At 60.3% G+C, this 18,525-nt stretch overlaps 1 protein-coding gene across 4 annotated transcripts in view; it reads left to right on the top strand.

Annotated features, from left to right (window-relative positions):
• Positions 1-1,106: 1,106 nt before the first annotated feature.
• Positions 1,107-18,525, top strand: part of SLC29A1 (solute carrier family 29 member 1 (Augustine blood group)) — a 34,362-nt gene continuing 16,943 nt past the window's right edge. The window contains exons 1-2 of one of the 4 annotated variants that reach the window (XM_068412387.1): positions 1,107-1,634; positions 7,816-7,981. The gene's annotated coding sequence lies outside the window, so the exon portion shown is untranslated. Of the gene's footprint in view, positions 1,635-2,355; positions 2,446-7,812; positions 7,982-12,851; positions 12,946-18,525 lie in introns of those variants that run through there. The other 3 variants (XM_068412358.1, XM_068412377.1, XM_068412367.1) reach the window with 3 other exon arrangements.

The following is an 18,525-nucleotide window of genomic DNA, read 5'->3' as shown; positions in this document are numbered from 1 at the left end:
CCCCACAGCGGGTTTCGGTCCTGCTCGGGGAGAAGCCTGAGCCTTCTGATGCCTTTCGCATGGAAGCTTCGTCCCGTGATTCCTCTGTGCCTGTACCCAGCCCAGCTCATTCCACAGGGCACCTGGGCCCCTTTTCCCTGCTGTGGGAGCTCAGCGGGGAAGCCACTGCCTGCAGAGCAAATCCTCCTGCCCGCGCAGCCCTGTCAGGCCTGCCCTTCCTCTCTCGCAGGATGGCTGCTGGCCCAGGTCACGTCAGGCGGATGCTGCGTGCCAGGGAGGGGGCCAGGGGAGTGTGGCTGGACCCCCAGGGCTTCCTGCATCCCAAATATTTTGCAATAACTTCACCGGGCTACACCGGCTTCAGCTGCCTCAGTTCCTACCTGTGCTGGGAAGGGGAAAGAGCAGCTGGGTCAAGCTGCCCCCAGCGTGTGCCGGCCCCGGGGGGAGAAGGGGAAGTTTCCGGGCCCCGGGCAGCAGTGCTTGTCCCCAGCGAGCTGTGAGGCTCGGCCGCGCACACCCCTCGCCTCCTCATCTGCACTGTGGGGCTTAAAATAGAAGTGCTGGCTGCAGCCCAGCTCTGCAGCAAGGGCTGGGAGAGGAGAAATGTGGGCACAGGGCTGTTCCTGCCACCTCTTCTCCCCACTGTGGTGTCCCTGGGGCTGGGGACAGGCAGCGAGGTAGAAGTGGGCACACCAGTGTCACCTGCAGAGGGGCTTTCTCTGTGCTCCCAAGGAGGGGATGGGAGGAAATGCCAGCAAGGAGTGCTGCCGTGCGGACAAGGCGGCGGGTGCACTTTTCATGCTCGCCCTGTGCCTCCCCACCCTCCGCTCGGCTCCATCCCTCTTGGCTCCGGCACCTGTTTTCCTTCAGCACTGAAGCTCGGCCGCCTGCGCTGCCTTAATGGGAAGAGGAGAGAGGGTGTCTGGGGCTGGGTGGGGGTTGCCCTGTGAGGGGGCCAGCCCTGGCCAGCCGGGGAGGAGGCCGAGGCACGGCATTCATGGCTCAGGCCACACATACCAGAAGAGCAGCCGGTGGGCAGGCGCCAGTTCATTCCTGAGCAGCTGAGGGGCCCGGCGGAGGGGCAGCGGGTGCGGGGTGCTCTGCTGAGGGACCCCTGCCGGCCCCAAGGTGGGGTGGGGGCTCAGCAAGCATCCCACCATGGCCCGAGTCCAGCACAGCAGCGCGAGGTGACATGTGCCGCCATCACAGGGACGACGCTGGCACCTGCAGCACTGCTCTAGGTGCCCAGGGCTGTACCCCTCGCACGAGCTGCGTTGTGCCCCCAGGGTGGCTGCCTGCCCACAGCCTCCCCTCTCTCCTTCCCCGCGCTGGCGCTCGGCCTCGCTGCAACCCGCTGACGAATCCCGCTCGCAGTTCTTATGGCAGAAGCCACTTCCCCCCCTGCTAATCCGCCCGTGCATGCAGCCTCCACCTGCTGAGCCAGCGGGAGCCGTGCTCAGCCGGCCCCAGCCAGTGCCAGGGCTCTGAAACCCGCTCCGGCTGCAGAGCCCGTGGGCAGCAGAGCCTCCACACCCCGGTCCCGCTGCCACAGGAAACATCGACCCCGCTTGGCACCAGGCAGAGAGGAGGCTGCAGGCAGCATCAGCTGGCACCGGGAGAGCTGAGCCCTCGAGGTAAGGGCAGGGTGCAGGCAAGGGGTGAGACGAGCAAGCACTGGCCATGCTGTGCCTTGTTCAGGGTACCAGGGAGGGGGTCCAGCTCTGAGCCCCCCCAACCAGCTCCCCATTTTGGCTGCATGGCTGTCCTGCTGCAAGGTCACCCTGCAGCTGGGGGCCTGTGCTGAGCTCCCAGAGCCATCACCCACCGCCTCGGTCCCCCATCCCAGGGGGATGGAGGTCTGGGAACCCAAGCAGTACCTGGGGCTTTCAGGTCCTAAGGCTGCGAGAAGGGTTCAGAGCCTGGCCCCACTGAAGAGGGATGTGAAAGGGGGGAGCGGCGGTGGTGGGGCTGGCTGCCGGCACCCTGCCCTCCTTGCCTGGGCAAACTCACAGCACGGCAATGCCCCCATCGTGGGGCAGGGTCCCCCCAGAGCAGGGTTCCCAAGAGGGCGCAGGGGCAGGAGGGCCAGCACTGGGAAAAGCCAGAGCACCCCTGTGTCAGGGCTGCGGCAGCGGGGTGATCCCAGCAGCATCCCTCTCACAGATGTGAGTACCACAGTCGGGGGGGGCCGGGGCAGAGCGGGGGGCGAGGCAGGGTTAGGCAGGGGTGGGAACACAGGGCTGCCGTGCCGGTGGCACTGGAGCTCGCCGTGGGCTGGGGCTGAGGGCTGTCCTTGACGTGGCAGGCAGCGCGCTAGGACCTGGCGAGCGCAGCCGAGCTGCTGGCAGCCCTGCGCCCCGGCCGTGCGGGCCCTGCCCTGCCCTGCCCTGCCCGGCCAGCCGGCAGCACCGCGGCCAGGAGCCTGCCAGCCCCGGGAAATAACATGTAAGCAAAGGTGGCTGTGCCCCGGGACAGCCCGGGCCGGGCGGGAGCGCCCTGCGCTGCGTCCCACGGGCTGGGACATGCTGGCTGGAGGGCCTGGGGCTGCTGCTGCCCGGCTGTAACGGGGCGCGGGCCGGGCCGGTGCCTGCAGCCACGGGAGCGGGTGGGTGCCGGGGCAGACGGGGGACCCCTGCAGTGGCGGCGGCTGCGCTCCAGGGAAGCGCTGGCACCCATCCCGTGGCAGTGCAGGGCAGCCCGGGTTGGGGTGCTGGGGGGTGACAGTCTGTCTGACGGGTGCTGTGAGCCCAGCACACTCATCCCCACACTCCTGCCTGTACTGGGTGCTGCTGCCTTCCCCTCCCCTGCTGGGACCCCCCATGGGGCTGGGCAGGGGACCTGTCCCGGGGGATATGGCTGGCACCAGGACAGTGCCATGGGGCAGCAAATATGTATGTCCCCCCACCTCAACACCAGCCAACTGGGTGCAGTGTATGGTTACCCTGCCCGTGGGGATGTCACCCCGGAACTGGCACGGCCACCCCTTACAGGCCCCTGCCACCTTCCTGTGTCAGTCCCAGCCTTCCTTGAGAGCTGGCTGCCTCCCTGCCCTGCCAGTCCCATATGTTCCTGTACGGCCCCTGGGGTGCCTGTACCGCAGGGGACACGCCAGGGAGCCCTCCCTGTGCCTGGAGGCCCTGGGGCTGTGCCACCCCTCACTTCCCTGCCGGAGCTTCTTCTGTAGCCCCATCCGCCTCTCGCAGGCGCTTTGTCCCGATAGCCAGGCACTATCCCATGACCCTTTCTATTTGTAGGCTGTCCGCTGAGGGCCAGGAGCCTGCCCTCTGCCCTTGCACCATTCCTCATCCAACTCCTTCCTCCCCAGGCGTCATTCCCTGGCTACCCTCCGTGTGATTTGGCCCGGTGCAGAGGTCCCGGCTGCCCCGGCGCCTGAGGCTTGGCCCGAGGCTTGTTTGCAGGAGCCTGACCTCACGTGAGATGAAGGTACAGGCAGCTCAGGGTTCACAGCGTGGCCCTTGCCCCTACATCTGTGGTGCCTCTCAAGGTCATGGCACTGCTCTGCCGCCCCAGTAAAGGTCTCACGCGAGAGGTGAGAAAAGAGGGTCCCTGCTGCTGCTTGCTGCTCCTACCCCTCCTGTGCCCTGGTCCTGCCTGGGGGAGGGGTCAGGCTCTGTAGGGGCTGGGCTGCGGTGTATGGGGCAAGGTAGGAAGCAAGGGAAGCTGGGTGGTAGGAGATAGTAAAACTCATCTGTCGCAGTCCCCAGGCCCATGCAGGAAAGATGATGGAGGACATGGTAGAGGAGCACAGCCACGTGCTGCTGCTGGCCTGCCTGCGCTGTGCCGGCTGTCTCATGCACAGACATATAAGGAGCCCCTGCTCCCTGCCAAGCGTCCCTGAAGGCGAGCTGGGCGGGACGGAGGATGCGGGCAGCAGCAGCAGAGCAGCCTGTCCTGTGTCAGAGCGGGCAGCCCTGACCTGAGCTGCCGGCAGCAACGAGCCACTCCAGGGCTTACCGGGAAGTCAGGCTTTTCAGGAGCTCTTTTTCCTCTCAAGAAGCCTGGCTCTTTGCAGGGAACCTAGCACCTCCATGACTGCAGCTACAAGGCAGGGCCAGCAGCAGCACAGCACCATCAATGCTGGGCACCGTGCAGCAGCTCAGCCCTGCTGCGAAGCTTCCCAGCTCTGCCATCCCAGGACACAGCACTGGCAAAAGCCGGGTGAGGCTCTTCCATCTGCTTGCACCCACCAGAGATGGCAGGTCCTGCAGGGAGAATGGAGAAGGCAGGGAGCAGGTGATGCCTGCAGCTCCTCCTCAGAATGGGGGTCTTCCTGGGAAGCCAGCCACCGCTGTTGTCAGGGCTGACTTTCCCCATCTGCCTTGGCAGAATGGAGATTTACTGGGTCTGGGTCGCAGCATTAGCAGAGCAGGCTGTGTTTCCCCGGAGACTGCCTGTGAGTCCCTGTCAGCTGAGGATGGATGTGTCGAGTCAGCCTCAGGCCATGAGCCCCTGGGAAGGTACCGCCAGGAGCCCCTCTTGTCCCTGTGGCACTTGGCAGAGGCACAAGGATGCTCCTGGCTGTCTTACAGCCCAGGGCAGTGGGGACAAGCAGGCAAGCTGCCTTCCAAGAAGTGAGCTATGCCAAGGAGGCGCGCCTTGTGCTTTTCCCTGTCCCATCCCATCCCTGTGAGACTCAGGGCTCACAGGGGACCAGCCAGGACCACTTTCTCTGTGGCCTGCAGTCGAGCTGCAAGCACAGCCCCGCAGGACAGGTATCGTGCTCAGAGCGACTGTCACTGTCTTTGTGTCCTCACGTGATCTGCCTTGGGTGACAGCAGGACCCTGAAATCTGCTTCCTAACACCACCCCTGCCCTTCTGCATGGTATGTTACCCACAGGCAGACGCTGCCCTGCTCCTTTTCACCGCCTTCAGCCCAAGAGCTGGAACTTCTGCCCTTGGACTTCCCTGCTTACCCCCCCGCCAGATTTCCTGGCTCTCACTCGTCCCCAGCCCCCCTCTGCAGCACAGCACGCACACCAAGCCCTCCGCATCGCTGCCCACACTTCGGGGTGCCCAGTCCCACTTTGCACGCACAGCTCCCAACGCCGGTGATGCCCCCATCTCCCTGCTCCAGCCCGCTGCCTCCCCGTCCTCACGGTGAGCCCTGGAGTCCCAGCGCTCGGGCCCTTGCCTGCCCTTCCCGAGGGGCGGCTTGGGGTGCCTCCTGGCTCAGAAAGGCCAGACCCTCTCCCACCAGCCGTCAGCCCCCCGCTTCCGGGAGCATCCCACTGCCGCGCCGCCCCCCCGCCTCCCCACCCTCCTTCCCGCATGCCGCGGAGCCCCTTAAGCCTGTCGGCCGGCTAAGCCCTTCCCCGTGGGCTCCCCGTGCTCCCCGGTCACGGGAGGGGGCCCGCAGCCGCCGGCCGCCCACCCGGGGGCCGCCGCGCCCCGTGCCCGCCAGCAGGGGGCAGCACCGGCACGCGCGGCTGCCGGCGATGAGTTTGTGGGTGCTCTGCCGCTGCGCCGGGGCGGGGGTCCCAGCAGAGCCCCCAGCAGAGCCCCTCTCGAGGTCAAGCAGCCTTGCAGGAGGGCGGGCAGGGGCCAGGAGCGGGTGCCTCCCCCTCTGGGGACAGCCAAACTCTGCCAGGATCCCCCGGCAGCATGAGCGCAGGGGACTGCAGGGTCCCAGCGGTGTCCTCCATCCCCACGCACCCCTGGGGGACCCTTGACCTGCTCCCTGGGCCGTGTTAGAGCACCCTCTGCCCACGGGTGGGCTTTGCAGAGGGGCTGGGGGAGGAAGGGCAGTCCAAGCGATAACCCGGGTGATAGCCCACGGCCAGGCTGCCGGTCACGGGTTCGGCCTGCGCTGCTTTTGATGTCTCATGGTTGTCCCGGGGGCCGCGTTTCGGCTTGGGAACCTGCGGAAGCATGACTGGTGAGGGGGGGAAATGATGAACGGCTGGGACTGTTGGAAGCTGTGGGAAAGGGCCCTCCTGGAGACCTCCCCGGGGTATGTTTGGGAGCATTCAGCCACAGCTCCACTGCCGATTCGCCCAAGGGGGAAAGCGTGATGGGCTGGGCTTAGTCTCCAAACAGGATTTAGTCAGCCGTGCCAGACGTTTGCACAGAACTGAATTCCTCCATGGCAGCCAGCAACTGTTGGGCCGGGCACAGACTGGGGCCGGCATGGCCGTGAGAGCTCCCCAGGGCTGTGTTTGGAGCCCTCATCGCTGCAGGTGGCCATGTGCCATGGTCCTTGTGATGCCAGGGGCCACAGAGCCTGCCCAGGGAACAGGCTGGCTGGGAGAGCAGGTGGGCGCCTTGCCCCTGCCCTGCGGTGCAGGGTGGGCAGCCTCCGGCCGCAGCGGCACTCCCCGAGAGCTGGAGCATGGTTCTGCCCACTGTCACCAAGGTGCCTCGGGAAGGCTGATAGGGAGCCATGGCTTCAGGCTATCCCTCAGGGCTGGGATTCAGCCATCCTCCAGAAAGATTTCTTCTGCCTTTTAGATGGTGCTTGGAGATCCAGGGAGCTGCTGGGCACCTGGCTCCGCTGGGCCGTGGACAGGCTTTGCGGGGGGGTGAGCAGGACCACACAGCAACTGCCCCCCTCCACTTCCTCCTGCCAGGTTCCCTCGTTCCCAGCTGCCCACAGCTCCCCCGTGGTGTTTTACGAGGGTGGCTGGATGCCAGCCGGCTCCTTCCTCAATGGCTCTGCTCTGTCGCGGGAGGCTGGTGCTGCCAGCCAAGGAGTGGGATGTGCCCCCGGCACTGCTTCAATGGGCCGCATGACCTTGACTGTAGTGTGGCTCCCTCCGCCCACGCCAGCTCCATCCTCCACCAAGGACAACCCGGTGTGAGACCATGACAGGGTGACACTGGGTGCTTGGAGTGGCCCGTGCCCCGGGGCTGCCATTTCTGAATGCTGCAGGGCGTTCCTGCCCGCTGCAGTGCCTGGCATTAACCCTGGCTCCTCCGGTACGAGTGGGAGACTGCACCTTGTGTCTTGAGTTTACCCCGGTCTCAGCTCGGCCCCTGGCAGGTGGAAACTGCCTGCTGCAGGGGTAACATTTCACCCTTGCGTAGCTGTCACTCAATAACTAGCCACCCAGCAACTCCACGGCTAATTGGTGTCATTAGGCAGTAAATGCTTGTAAGAGTAAGCAAATAGGTGGCTGGAGCTGAGGAAAGGGCAGCGGCAGTGCGGGGAGGGAGGCAGAAGGGTGAGGATGGAGGGACTGCTGCAGGAAGGATCGCGTCCAGGAGGTGGCAGGGACCGGAGACCCTCAGCAGTGGCTTGGGCAGAGGCGTTTGTGTGCCCCCCAGCCTGCCAGCTGGGAGATGCCCCATGTCTCAAAGATGCTGCTGCCCCACAAGGCACCAGGCCCTCCCCTCCAGAAGTCTGAGAGGGGCTGGAGCTTGACTGGAGCCCACCACCCATGCCAGCCCCCGGGAGCCCTGTGGATGCCCTGCGCCCCTTGCTGAGCTGCGCCCGCCCGGCAGACAATGGGGTTTGTTTCTGCTTGCCCAGCTGGAAAACACCCACAGCCCTGCCACCGAACCGGAGGCAATCGAGGCCAAGGCCCTTCCCTGCCGTGTCTCCGGCCGTTTGCTCACTGGAGCTGCGAGTGCTTTGAGGATAGCGGTGTCACCCCGTTGCATCTTGGTCATACCAGCGAGGAGGGATGCTGAGTGTGAGGAGGTGGTGGGCCTGTTCGGCAGCAAGTGCCTCCCTCTCCCCTGCCTCTCCTTGCAGGTTTTCACCCAGGGCTGCTCCTCTGTGGGCAGAGAGCTCCTGCTGCCCTCAGCCCACTAGCGAAGGAGTCACAGGCAGCTGCCTGACTTTATCCCAGCAGGTCGGGTCGTGCGAGGAAGCAGAGAGACGGCGGCATGCTGGAGATCTGCATGGCTGCCTGCGAGCGGTGATGTGCCCGGCTGGATCTCTATGCCACGGGCAGAGCTCGGGAGAGGATTGCAGCCTGCTCCTTCCCCACCTCGTCCCAGCCAGGATCAGGCCATCAGGTGAGCATCACCTCCGCCCTGCCACCTCGCATCCCAAAATGCAGGGCAGGCCACCGAGGTCCTGGGGGGGGTCACCATCAGGAGCCCCACAAGCAACAACTGGAGAGCTCCCACCCCAAAAAGGGTCTGCCAGCAGCTCTGCAGCCAGGACCCTGCTCCAGGGTCAGCCAGGGCCATCGAGGAAACAGCAAAACTAAAACGGTCCCTGAGCCACTCGCTGACCTCAGCAACAGGCTGCAATGCTTTGTTGACTATCAAAGCATCCCAGATCTTTGCAGTCTCATTATAACTGGATTCCCAGCAGCCTGTAGTGGTTTTTCCCCCCATTGGCTAATAGGTTAATAACCTGCTGGCACTTGACAGACGTCCAGCATCTTCTGTGTTTCCCTCCATGTGACTGATTAAAAGGCCCCTTCTCCCCCTTTCCCGACCCGGCTGTGCTCCGCTGCCTTGTCACACGTGCAGAGAATCGGATATGGCTGCTAATCTGCTTGCCACCCCGCTCCTGCCTGCCTGCTCTACCTTTCAAGCACACTGCCTCTCTGTGTCTCTGCTCTGTGGCGCCGAGGGCTGGAGCAGAGGCTCGCTGAGCCGAGCTGCCTTCCTCCAGGACCGGGTGGGCAGCGCCTGATGGAGGGAAACGCTGTCTCTGTGGGTCGTGCTTGCAAAGGGAAGGGCGGTTTTGCAATGGAAAGGGGAGCTGGATGGTGTGCAGCCCCCCAACCTCAGCCCTGCTGCAGGCTGACAACCTTGCTGTGCCTCAGTTTCCCCTGCCCCTAGCAAAGGCACATCAGAGCGAAAGGGAAATCTCATTGCAGAGGAGGGCTGGTGGGTTAATTGCTGTATGGTTGCAAAGTGCTTGCAAATCTCCAAGGAAAACGGTTGACGTGGGTGCCAAGTGTAAAGGATACTAGAAATGCTAAGTGCCTGCAAGTGCTGCCTAGCTCCTCAGGCCCTAAAACTCAAATATTGCTCAAGAGGCATAAAAAATATTCCTTCAGCTCATATGATGCATTACCCACAGCCTGGAATAATTCTCCCTTTTTGCTCTTGCTTTCCAAACCAGCTGTTTGTTTACTTTCCCCTTTTGGATTTCGTTGCTTTAGCTGAAGCAGGGAATTGCTACAAAAAAAAAAAAAGCGGCTTTTGTAAAAGGTTTGGCAGCAAGTGGCTCTGAAGGGAGAACGCGTCGCCTGCTTGTTCTGCCTGTTACACACCAGTTTTGAGCAGAGCCTACAAATTTGTCTCCAGGTGTTGGCGTTGCAAATTTGAGGTTTCAGAAAGAAAACTCGAAGGGCTGGGCAGCTTGAGCCCCATCGGCATGTCCTGGGGAGCATGTCCATGGGACGCCCGGCCTTATGTAAGGGAGAAGCTTTGCTGGCTGCCTTCCTCCGGGAAAGCAGGGCTCTACCTTCTCCCTGTGCTCTGGGGACCGCAGCCATCTGCCAACAGCAGCAGTGTGTTTTGGCACCATGCTGCTGCTTTGGGGATGGAGAGGGTGGAAGAGCAACAAGCCCCCGGGCCCAGCTCGAGACTGCCTTTTCTCCTTGCCCAAATTACACAGGGGAGAAACATCTGGCTCTGTGTGCCATACTGGTGTTGCACAGTGGTGGTACCAGTGCTGAGCAAAGCACCAGCTGTTTCCAGTTTGGAGCAGAAACCGTTTGCATGGATGTTTGCTTCTTCTGGGAGGCTTGTTATTACACTCACAAAGGCGAAGGCGATAACATGAGAGTCACTTGGGAGCAGAGGGCTCCGCAAAGGCAGCGCATCCCGCCAAGATGAAGCAAGGCAGCTTGGCCCTTCAGCAAGGGCTCGTGTTTGTGGGGCAATAAGTGAGTTGTCACTGGCTGTGCGATTTGTCACCCTCCCTCACAGAGGAGGTGTCGCTCCCCTGAGCCCACATGCCAGTGTTGGCATCAAGCAGCCCAAGGACCGTGCATCGTTCTTGAGGACGGATGTGTTCCCCAAGGGGCTGAAGTGCCTCTCCTGAGACGAGACCTGTGGGTGGAATCTCTTCTGCCCTGCACCAGCCAGGGTTGGATTTGAATGGACACTCTATCCCAGCCTTAGCCTTCCTCACTCCATGGCGTCTTGCTCGCTCCGGGTCTCCTGCTAGCCCGAAGGAAGGCATTGTTAGACCCCATCCTGCAAGTGGGTGGGTGTGCAGGTCTGCACAGAGAGGCAGCCAGCAGCCCGTGCTGCACTTAGGAGCTGGAAGCTGCCTTTCTCCTTGCCTCCCCTCGGGTATCTTCTGGCCTCCTGTCTGCTTGCGGTCACCGGTGGCTGCGACGCCGTTCAGCGCTAATGGATTTCAAATCCCCTGTCTCCACTGACAGACATCTCTATTGAGAGATGTTGATTCCAGTGCTTGGGGGCGCGGCTCTGCGGACAGGACCAGAGCTGTGAATTAGAGAACATTTAATCCCATACCTTGGCGATGGTAAGTGCTACGCACCCCGCTGCTGAAAGCCTGGGGTGAGGCAGTGGCTACACCCTGTCCTGAAGTGGAGACTTCCTGGAATATCCACTCAAAGGTAAATTTTGTGGTGTTTCTCCTCCCGATGAGGTCGGAGGCTCTTAATGATGCTGAGAGCCTTCTCCTGGCTTCTCACACCACAGTGGCGGTTCAGCTGGGCACCGCCGGGTCTGGACCCTGTGCCCGGGAGCCCCTGGGGGATCGGTTCCAGCAGCTTTTAGCCTGTGCTAAAGTTGGATCTTATACAGAAAAACAAAATTGTAGCAACGTTCAAATTTTAGCTCAATGCTGCTGAGCGGCGAGGGTGGACATCTCAAGGGGAAACACAGGGCCCAAGGTGATGCAGCACTGAGGTCCTGGGGACTGCCACGGGGGCTCGTAGAGCACCATAGGTGACAGTGTGGCACATCTCAAAGCCAGAGAGAAGGTGACATGAGACATCCCAAAGCAGGCAACCTTGCTCTTCTGTTTTGCTTTTTTTCCCCTAATCTATTCTGAAGTGATCCTGGTTCATGTTTTTCCTTTTAAGTTGGGGTGGAAGGAGGGAAGGGTGAGGGAGAGGAGAAAGGAGAGGAGAGGAGAGGAGAGAGGAGAGAGGAGAGAGGAGAGAGGAGAGAGAGGAGAGAGGAGAGAGGAGAGAGGAGAGAGGAGAGAAGGAGCTCATCCAGAAGATGACCTTCCAGATTGGAAAGGCATAGGGAAAGCAGGCTGAAGAAAGGCAGGCCCAGGGCTTGGATCCGTCATTGCCTGGGAGATGCAGCAGGAGCTTAATTGGAGATGAGAGCTTTTAAATTTAATTTGATCTGATACGAATCTTGCATTTAAGACAACAGCCTCCTGTCTTATCTGACAACATCGTCTGCTGCTCACTTCATGTTGTCAGTGCACCCTACTATCTGACCCCAGAAACCCAGAACCACAACAAATGTCTACCACCAGCGCAGAGGGAGCGATGCAGCGGCAGAGGCTGCTCCTGGGCAGGACAGCAAAGAAGTCGCTTCCTGAGGGTGACACTCCACAGTGTCATCATTGTGTCTCAGAAAGCGCCGGTAGCTGTCTCACCCCTGTCCCCATTGCTTGGGCTTTGGGGACTTTTTGCTTACGTGGCGATGTTTTGCAGGTCTGTCTTAAAACACAAGCTTGGTGCTTGGACTCTGCAGGACATGTGTGTTAGAGATCATCTCGCTGAGAGATCGTGAGGATGGGAACCTCCCAGAGGATGCGGGAGCGTTTTAACTTCTGATTTTAATTTCTAACCCAAACTGATCGCTGTCTGCAGAGAATTTTCTGAGGCTGTTTATTTATGGAGCAAACGCTTTCGCGGTCAAAGCTGCCGCAGGAACTTCCTGGTGCGGCCACGCGGCGTAGGTGAACAGCGAGAGCGAGGAGGGCCCTGTGCTCCTGGCGGAAGCACCTTGAAACACCGAGCTACAGAAAAAAGATTTCTACTGACAGTTTAACCGCCCAGATATGAGGTTGAATTCAGGTGAGCTCCCCTTTGCTGGGGACAAAGTACCCCGAGTCCTGCTGCACCTTGGCACTTAAGCAAAACAACAGGCTTCTATCACAGCCGAGCAGATAACTGTTCTGGAGAGACAGGAGCCTGGAGACGGGCAGTCTGAACAAAAACCAGCCTGGAGTACATGCCTGCCCTTTGGATACCTGATACATGTGTTAACTTGTATCCTCGGGATACAGGAGAATTGCTGAATTTCAGAGGGGTCTGCGCATCGTCTGCCTTCCCGGGTAGCACTGCCATGAATGCACGGTGCAAAATGCTGTCTTCAATCCTCTCCGCAACCCAATATAGTTTTTTATATATATATATATATATACACACACACATATATATATTTACACCCATAAGTGGTGACTGCTGGCAGAGAGGGTTTATGTCTGGATTGGCATGCAGTGTGGGGGACAAGCGATGGACGTGATGACCTTAAAGGTCCTTTCCAACCAAAACGATTCTACAATTCTATGACCTAGTGAATGGGGCCAGTTCACACCCCATTTAGAGCCACAACATAACACAGCCATACGTATAGCTCCCTTTAGAGCCATAATATTTAGTACTGTATGGGTATCCACGCAATCCCGGAGGTGGGTACAACTCAGGAGCGTGGGGAGGGGGGCGGTTTGCTCTCCTTCCACCAAGGCTGTGCACTACTGAACCAGCCGAGCTCTGGGCGGTGAGGACCGGGGGTTTCCCCGCCGAACTCGGGGCGTGGGGATGCGGGGAGGCGCGGAAAGAGGTGGGGGGAGCCAGGGGCGGGCGAGGAGGCGGAGGGAGAAGGGGGAAACCCGCCACCTCCCCCAGGCGGGAACCGCGTGGCTCCGGAGGCGGCAAAAGCAGAGGAGGTGGAGGAGGAGGAGGAGGAGTCTGCGAAACGGGAGGGAGGTGGTTCCCCATCCGCAGCGCGGACAGAAGGCGCCGGAGCCGGCAAGGAGCGGCGGGGGGCAGCGGTGGGCTCCCGTATTTGAGGTATTGCCTCACAGCCGCTGAGCTTGCAAATCCCCCCCCCTCCCCAACTCCACCGAGGCTCCCAGGAGCGTTTCAAAGCGCACCCGGCAGCTTTGAAACGCTGCTGGGAGCCTCGGTGGGAACCGGGGGGTTGCAGGCTCAGGATCCGGTGCCGCAGCGTGGGGAGGAGGCGGCATGTGTGTCGCGCCTTGGGGTGGTAGTGGGGGGGCTGTTGCATAGATGCTTCCTTTTGGGATGGTGGGGAGGGGATTTCTTCCTCTCTGCCTTGCACCGTAACTCCAAATCCCCTTTCGTAGTTACTGCCCGGGGTCGGGGGTGGGGGGTGAGGGGAGAGCATGTGGTTCTGGGGATGCGAAGCAGAGCAACCAGCCTGGGATTTCGGAGATGCGAAGCGCGGTGATGCCTGGGATGCAGGACTTCGCCGAGGGGGTTTGTGCGGCGGTCCTCCGGCTGCAGGGATGCTCATCGCCACCCGTCACTCGTGTGTGTGTGTGTGCACGACAGCGGCTGCTGGGGTGCCGCAGCCGGGCCCACGCTGGGAGGGCCCGCGGGAAGGTGTGTGGGCTGGGCGCCATGTGCTGCTCTGCGAGCGGTGGGGCAGAGCCCCCGTGGCTGGCAGCAAAGCCGCTGGGCCAGGGTTGCACCAGGTTCTGCTCAAGAAAATGGTCCCAGTTGGTTGCAGGATGCTGTGGGAAATTTCAGTAAGCATTTCTTTCCGTTCCTGAGCAAACCAGCTGCGTTAACGGAGAGCCTGGTCCAGGCAGGAGTGCCGAGAGCTCCATGTGGAGCCCTTCTGTGCTGTCCTCCCCACCCCTGTATTTAAATCTGAGCCTCTAGTTAAGCCTGAGCCTCTCACCCCTGCTAGGTGCTAATACTGCCAGACCAACACAGTCCCTCCCTGTACTTGCCCGCACTCCCATCTGCCTCTCGGGAACAGCCCGTGGGGCTGCGGGCTGTGTGGGAAGGCAGCAGCGTCCAAGCCCTGGGGCTGTGGGATCACAGACAAGTGAGCCTGTATCCTTGAGCCCAGTAGATTCCCCAGGGCTAGGGGCTGCAGGAGGAATTCGTGCAGCTGTTGGCCACAGCTGGATGCTCTTCCCGGCTACTCCGAAGCAGGAAGCAGCCCGACAGCCCCTCAGTTGCCTGTTGTGAGCTGACACAATTGAGGGACTTCTGTGAATGCCGACACGGGAAATCCCACTCCCCTCCTGCACCGCATCCCGTCTTGGCGGCATCATTTCCGCTCGCCAGCCCCCTGCAAGCTGCCGGACAGCCTTGGACTCCCTCGAGCCTGCCGTTACTACAGAGCTATCTCGGGACGTGACTAGGCAGGGATGCTTTTCCCTCAGGTTCACTTGTTGTCCGACTGGGGCTCATGGGCCATTGATACAGTGCCAGTGCAGTGCGGACACCACACGTGTGCCTTCCAGAGCACTCCTGCTCCCGCTGTTGGCTTTTGCTCCTGGAAAAGACAGGTAGGCTTGCTCTTGGCTCACCAAGGTCTTCTTCACAGAGCAGGGGCTCTTTCTGTATGGGAGCTGTAACATAGGCCCCAGAAGATGGCTGGCACAGTGGCTGTTCCCCCCCAGCTAGCACAGATGAGAGGCAAGGGCCTGCGCTGTACCAGGTACCTGGAGTGAAGAGGATGAAGAAATTCACTCCAGCCTGAACCAGCAAATGTAGCGCCAGCGCACAGGGCAGTGTGGCACCTCCATCCTGCAGTTGTCCCTCTTCTCCCTTCCTCCCCAAGCTGCGTAATTAACTACTGGCATCGTTTCCCGATCATGGCATCCCTGCTCTCATTATCTTGGGCTGGGAGGTATTAATGAGCTTCTTCCTCTTTGACGATGAGCCATGGGCTTTGTTCTTGCCCTGGCTTGACCTGTCTCCCTCCTTGTTGTTGTCCTGGGGAAAACCAGGTCACGGAGGACAAGGCACCCGTTCACACACTCCCACGCTGCACCTTCCTTGCTCTGCTTGGCTCCACTCCCAGCTCTGCTGGGACCGGCCCATTGGCACAGACAGAGCCCAGGAGCACCCACCTGCTCTGTCTAGATGGGAAGGCACCAGGCGTGGGTTTGGGAAGCCAACAAGCAGCCTTCTCCGGTGCTTTCTCTAGGACAGATGTAGATCGCAGTTGTTTTTGTCCAGCGTAACATCCAGGTCCTTGGCGAATGTTAAGGAAGCTGCAACACCCACTCTTATCAGCAGAGCGCCGTTTGCTTGCAGTCCTCGCCAGCCCTGTACCATCCCCACAGTGCAAACTCCGCTCACCTCCCTGCACCTTCCTGAGCACCCCCAGCACCTAGCTCTACCCTGTGACTGGTGCTGCTGGGGCTGCAGGACTGCAAACTCTCAGGGTCGCATCTCCATGCTAACTCGTACCTAGCTGCCAGCAAGCTCAGGCACAAGGCACTGTGTGGAGTGAGCTACAGGCATTTACAAATGGGCAGGAGTCCTGCTGTTAGGGTTTGATTAAGCAGTGTGATAAAGACTAAGTGCTTTCTAGGTTAACAGTGTGCAAGGCATGGGATGGGGAAAGAAGCGTGCGGAGTAGGGGTAGACCCTGGGTGGGTTTGGTTACATCAGGATGTGTGGTCCGGAGGGACCTCACTGCTCCCAGCTGAGGTTGCAGTGTAGTGCTGCACCCCATCTGCCACTCCAGACCCCACAGACCTGTTCAGGAGAGTGGCTGTATATGGGCTCTGGGGTCCCCGTGTAGGAGAGGAGCCGTGGTGCTGTGTGAGGAATGTGTACAAAGGTTGTTGCTCCCATGAGACAAGGGAAGCTGTTGCACAGGGATACTGCTAACCCTTTGTAACTTCATTGCTGATGCTGGTGGTGTGAAGAACATCACTGTTGTGACATTTTGGGAGGGACGTGGCTGGGTCAGGAGCAGTGGCGGGACTGGAGGGTTGTGCGGTCAACCTCCTGCCCGGCGAGCAGCCCACTCCAGCCACATACTGAGCCTGAGTCACGGCAGCAGGACTGGGTCATAGAAGAGTTTGGGTTGGAAGGGACATTTAAAGGTCATCTAGTCCAACCCCCCTGCAGTCAGCAGGGACATCTTCAACTAGATCAGGTTGCTCAGAGCCCCATCCAAGCTGACCTTGAATGTTTCCAGGGATGGGGCATCTACCACCTCTCTGGGCAGCCTGTTCCAGTGTTTCACCACCCTCATTGTAAAAAATTTTTTCCTTATACCTACTGTAAATCTGCTGTCTTTTAGTTTAAAACCATTACCCCTTGTCCTATTGCAACAGACTCTGCTAAAAAGTTTGTCCCCATCTTTCTTGTAGGCTCCCTTCAGGCACTGGAAGGCTGCTAGAAGGTCTCCCTGGAGCCTTCTCTTCTACAGGCTGAACAACCCCAACTCTCTCAGCCTGTCTTCATAGGAGAGGTGTTTCTTATGACCTGTGTTCCCTTCTGCCATTTCTAGCAGCCAGGCCTCTGGACCCACACCCCCACCGGGTACAGAGTGGGGCCACACAGAAAAGCTCTCAAAAAGAAGGTAGGACAGATTGTGGTGATTAGGTGCAGGGCTCAGCCAAACAAGCAAACCAACCAGCAGTTTGCTGATGTGTGACTAGCTCCTTGATGCCCCCTTCTCTCCATTTCCATCCTTATACATCCCCCTCATCTTCCTTGACTCCTCCCTTTCTCTGCCCTTGTCTCCTCCCAAACAAGGGACCTATCCCCCGTTGTTTTTCTCCCCCCTGCTCCCAAGTTTGCCACATCTGTGAACAGATTTGATGTTTCAGGTGCTGTTCAGCATCATCAGCCTTGCTGTGTAGAGGGCAAGCCACCAACCTGAATGCATACCAGCACCCCGAGACTGCCACTGAAATGGCCCCAGCCTCCTGCAAGGCTGCTGGGGAGAGGGATGTCCCGCCTGGGCCACCTGCTTGGCTTCTCCTGCTGCTGCCCATGCTGCGGCTCCGAGCATGGTGCTCACCCATGCCTGGTTCATCACACCTAGCACAGCCACCCACCGATGCCACGCAGGGACAGGGAGCCAATTTACACCTGCAGCTGAGGGCTGGCTTGCCTGGAGGACCCCAAACACAGTGAGGGCTTTGGGGTGGGCAGACCCATTTGAGTTTTGCTACAGGTGTGCTCATGGGAAACCCTCGCGAGAGGAGCTTCCTCCTTTTAGGCTTGGGGATAACCCCTGGAGAACAGCTTGGGGATGCAAGAGGGACTGGTGGCACAGCTCTCTTCTTGGTCCTGGCCAGGGGCTCAGGGTTGAAGGAGCTGCCTGCCCTGTATTTGACAGGCCTTGTCTTTTCCTGGCCTCAGGACCAAGTTGGAGGCAATTCAATTTTTTTTCCCTGGGATATCCTCCTGTGGTGCTGTGGATGAGCTCCCCGATGGTATTTGTTCTGGACGGTACCTCTGCCCCCTGCGGGAGCCTACTGCTGCAGGGTACATGTGGGGAGCACAGTGCTTTCAGCCCGTCAGGGTTTGTAGGTGTTGGGCTGTGGCTGAGGACAACAAGGTTGGGTAGGTCTCCATGCTGTCCTTATGAGAGCGGGAGCATTATCCATTAACCACGGGAGGAGGCTGACCAACGGCAACACAACCAAGCTATTAAGAAGCAATCCACCCTCCCCTGCAGCTTCTCCTTCCCATCTTCATGCCCTCCCCTTGTGGCAATACAAGGCTGGTGTGACTGCGTGGTGAACCACATCGGGGAACTGATCTGCCGACATGTTCCTGGATGGTGCTGTTACCCCGGAGGCAGCGGGAGCGAGGTGCCCGAGCCGTGCCTCACAGAGAGTCAAGGGAGCTGCCGCAGGGCCCCATGCTCCCCCTGCCTGGGCTCTGCAGCTGGGCTGGCGCCAAAAGAGGAGCCTTTGACGCTAGAAAAACCCCAACAGTAGTAAATGCCCTGGCCATTGATAAACACACACAAGTTGTTCGCCACTAGCTGTCCCTCCCTTTGTTCCCCGTGGGTGCGAGGGGGACGTGGTGTGCCAGAAAGGGACTGCTTCAGCAGGGGTCAGCCCCTGAGCTCTCCGTCACCTGGCAGGACGCCTTGCCGGATGGCCAGCCCGCTTCGACAGGGGCTGTGGTACCCTCAGGTCTCCCAGTGGGGAGTCTCGGAGCTGCCGTTGTCTCCTCTGCTCCCCAAATTAACGCGGGGGGACTGGGATGCCAGGAGAGCCTGCAAGCCAACGCCAGCCTCTCCAAAGCTCCATTGTGGCAGAAGCAGAGCGCTCGGGGGCTGTCGCGCAGGGGTCTTCATGCTTCCCTGAGGCATCCCCAAGGGTGCTCAGTGTCCCAGGCATCCTGGGACCTCGTGGCTGTGGCACAGCGGGTGGTGGCTGGTTGTACGGATGCGGTCACGCCTGCAGGTTGGGATTTGAAGGGGATGTGACTTGCCCTCTCCCTGTTTGTGGCTGGGCTCATTGTTGTCGGTTGTGCAGGAGAGTCTGTTTTGCCGGGATTTGGGCAGACGCGGGGGTGAGCTCCCCACCTCCTGTTGGCTCTCCCTGTCTGATCCTACTCGCATAAAGGTTTTCCTGTTTGCGGCGGGTTCGTCGAGGCCAGTGCCAAGAGCAGGAGGTTTGGGCTCTG

The sequence above is a fragment of the Nyctibius grandis genome, chromosome 1 (assembly GCF_013368605.1).
Source record: "Nyctibius grandis isolate bNycGra1 chromosome 1, bNycGra1.pri, whole genome shotgun sequence".
Classification (NCBI taxonomy): Eukaryota; Metazoa; Chordata; class Aves; order Nyctibiiformes; family Nyctibiidae; genus Nyctibius; species Nyctibius grandis.
The sequence above is the reverse complement of the archived record's forward strand: the minus strand, read 5'-3'. Positions and strand labels throughout refer to the sequence as shown.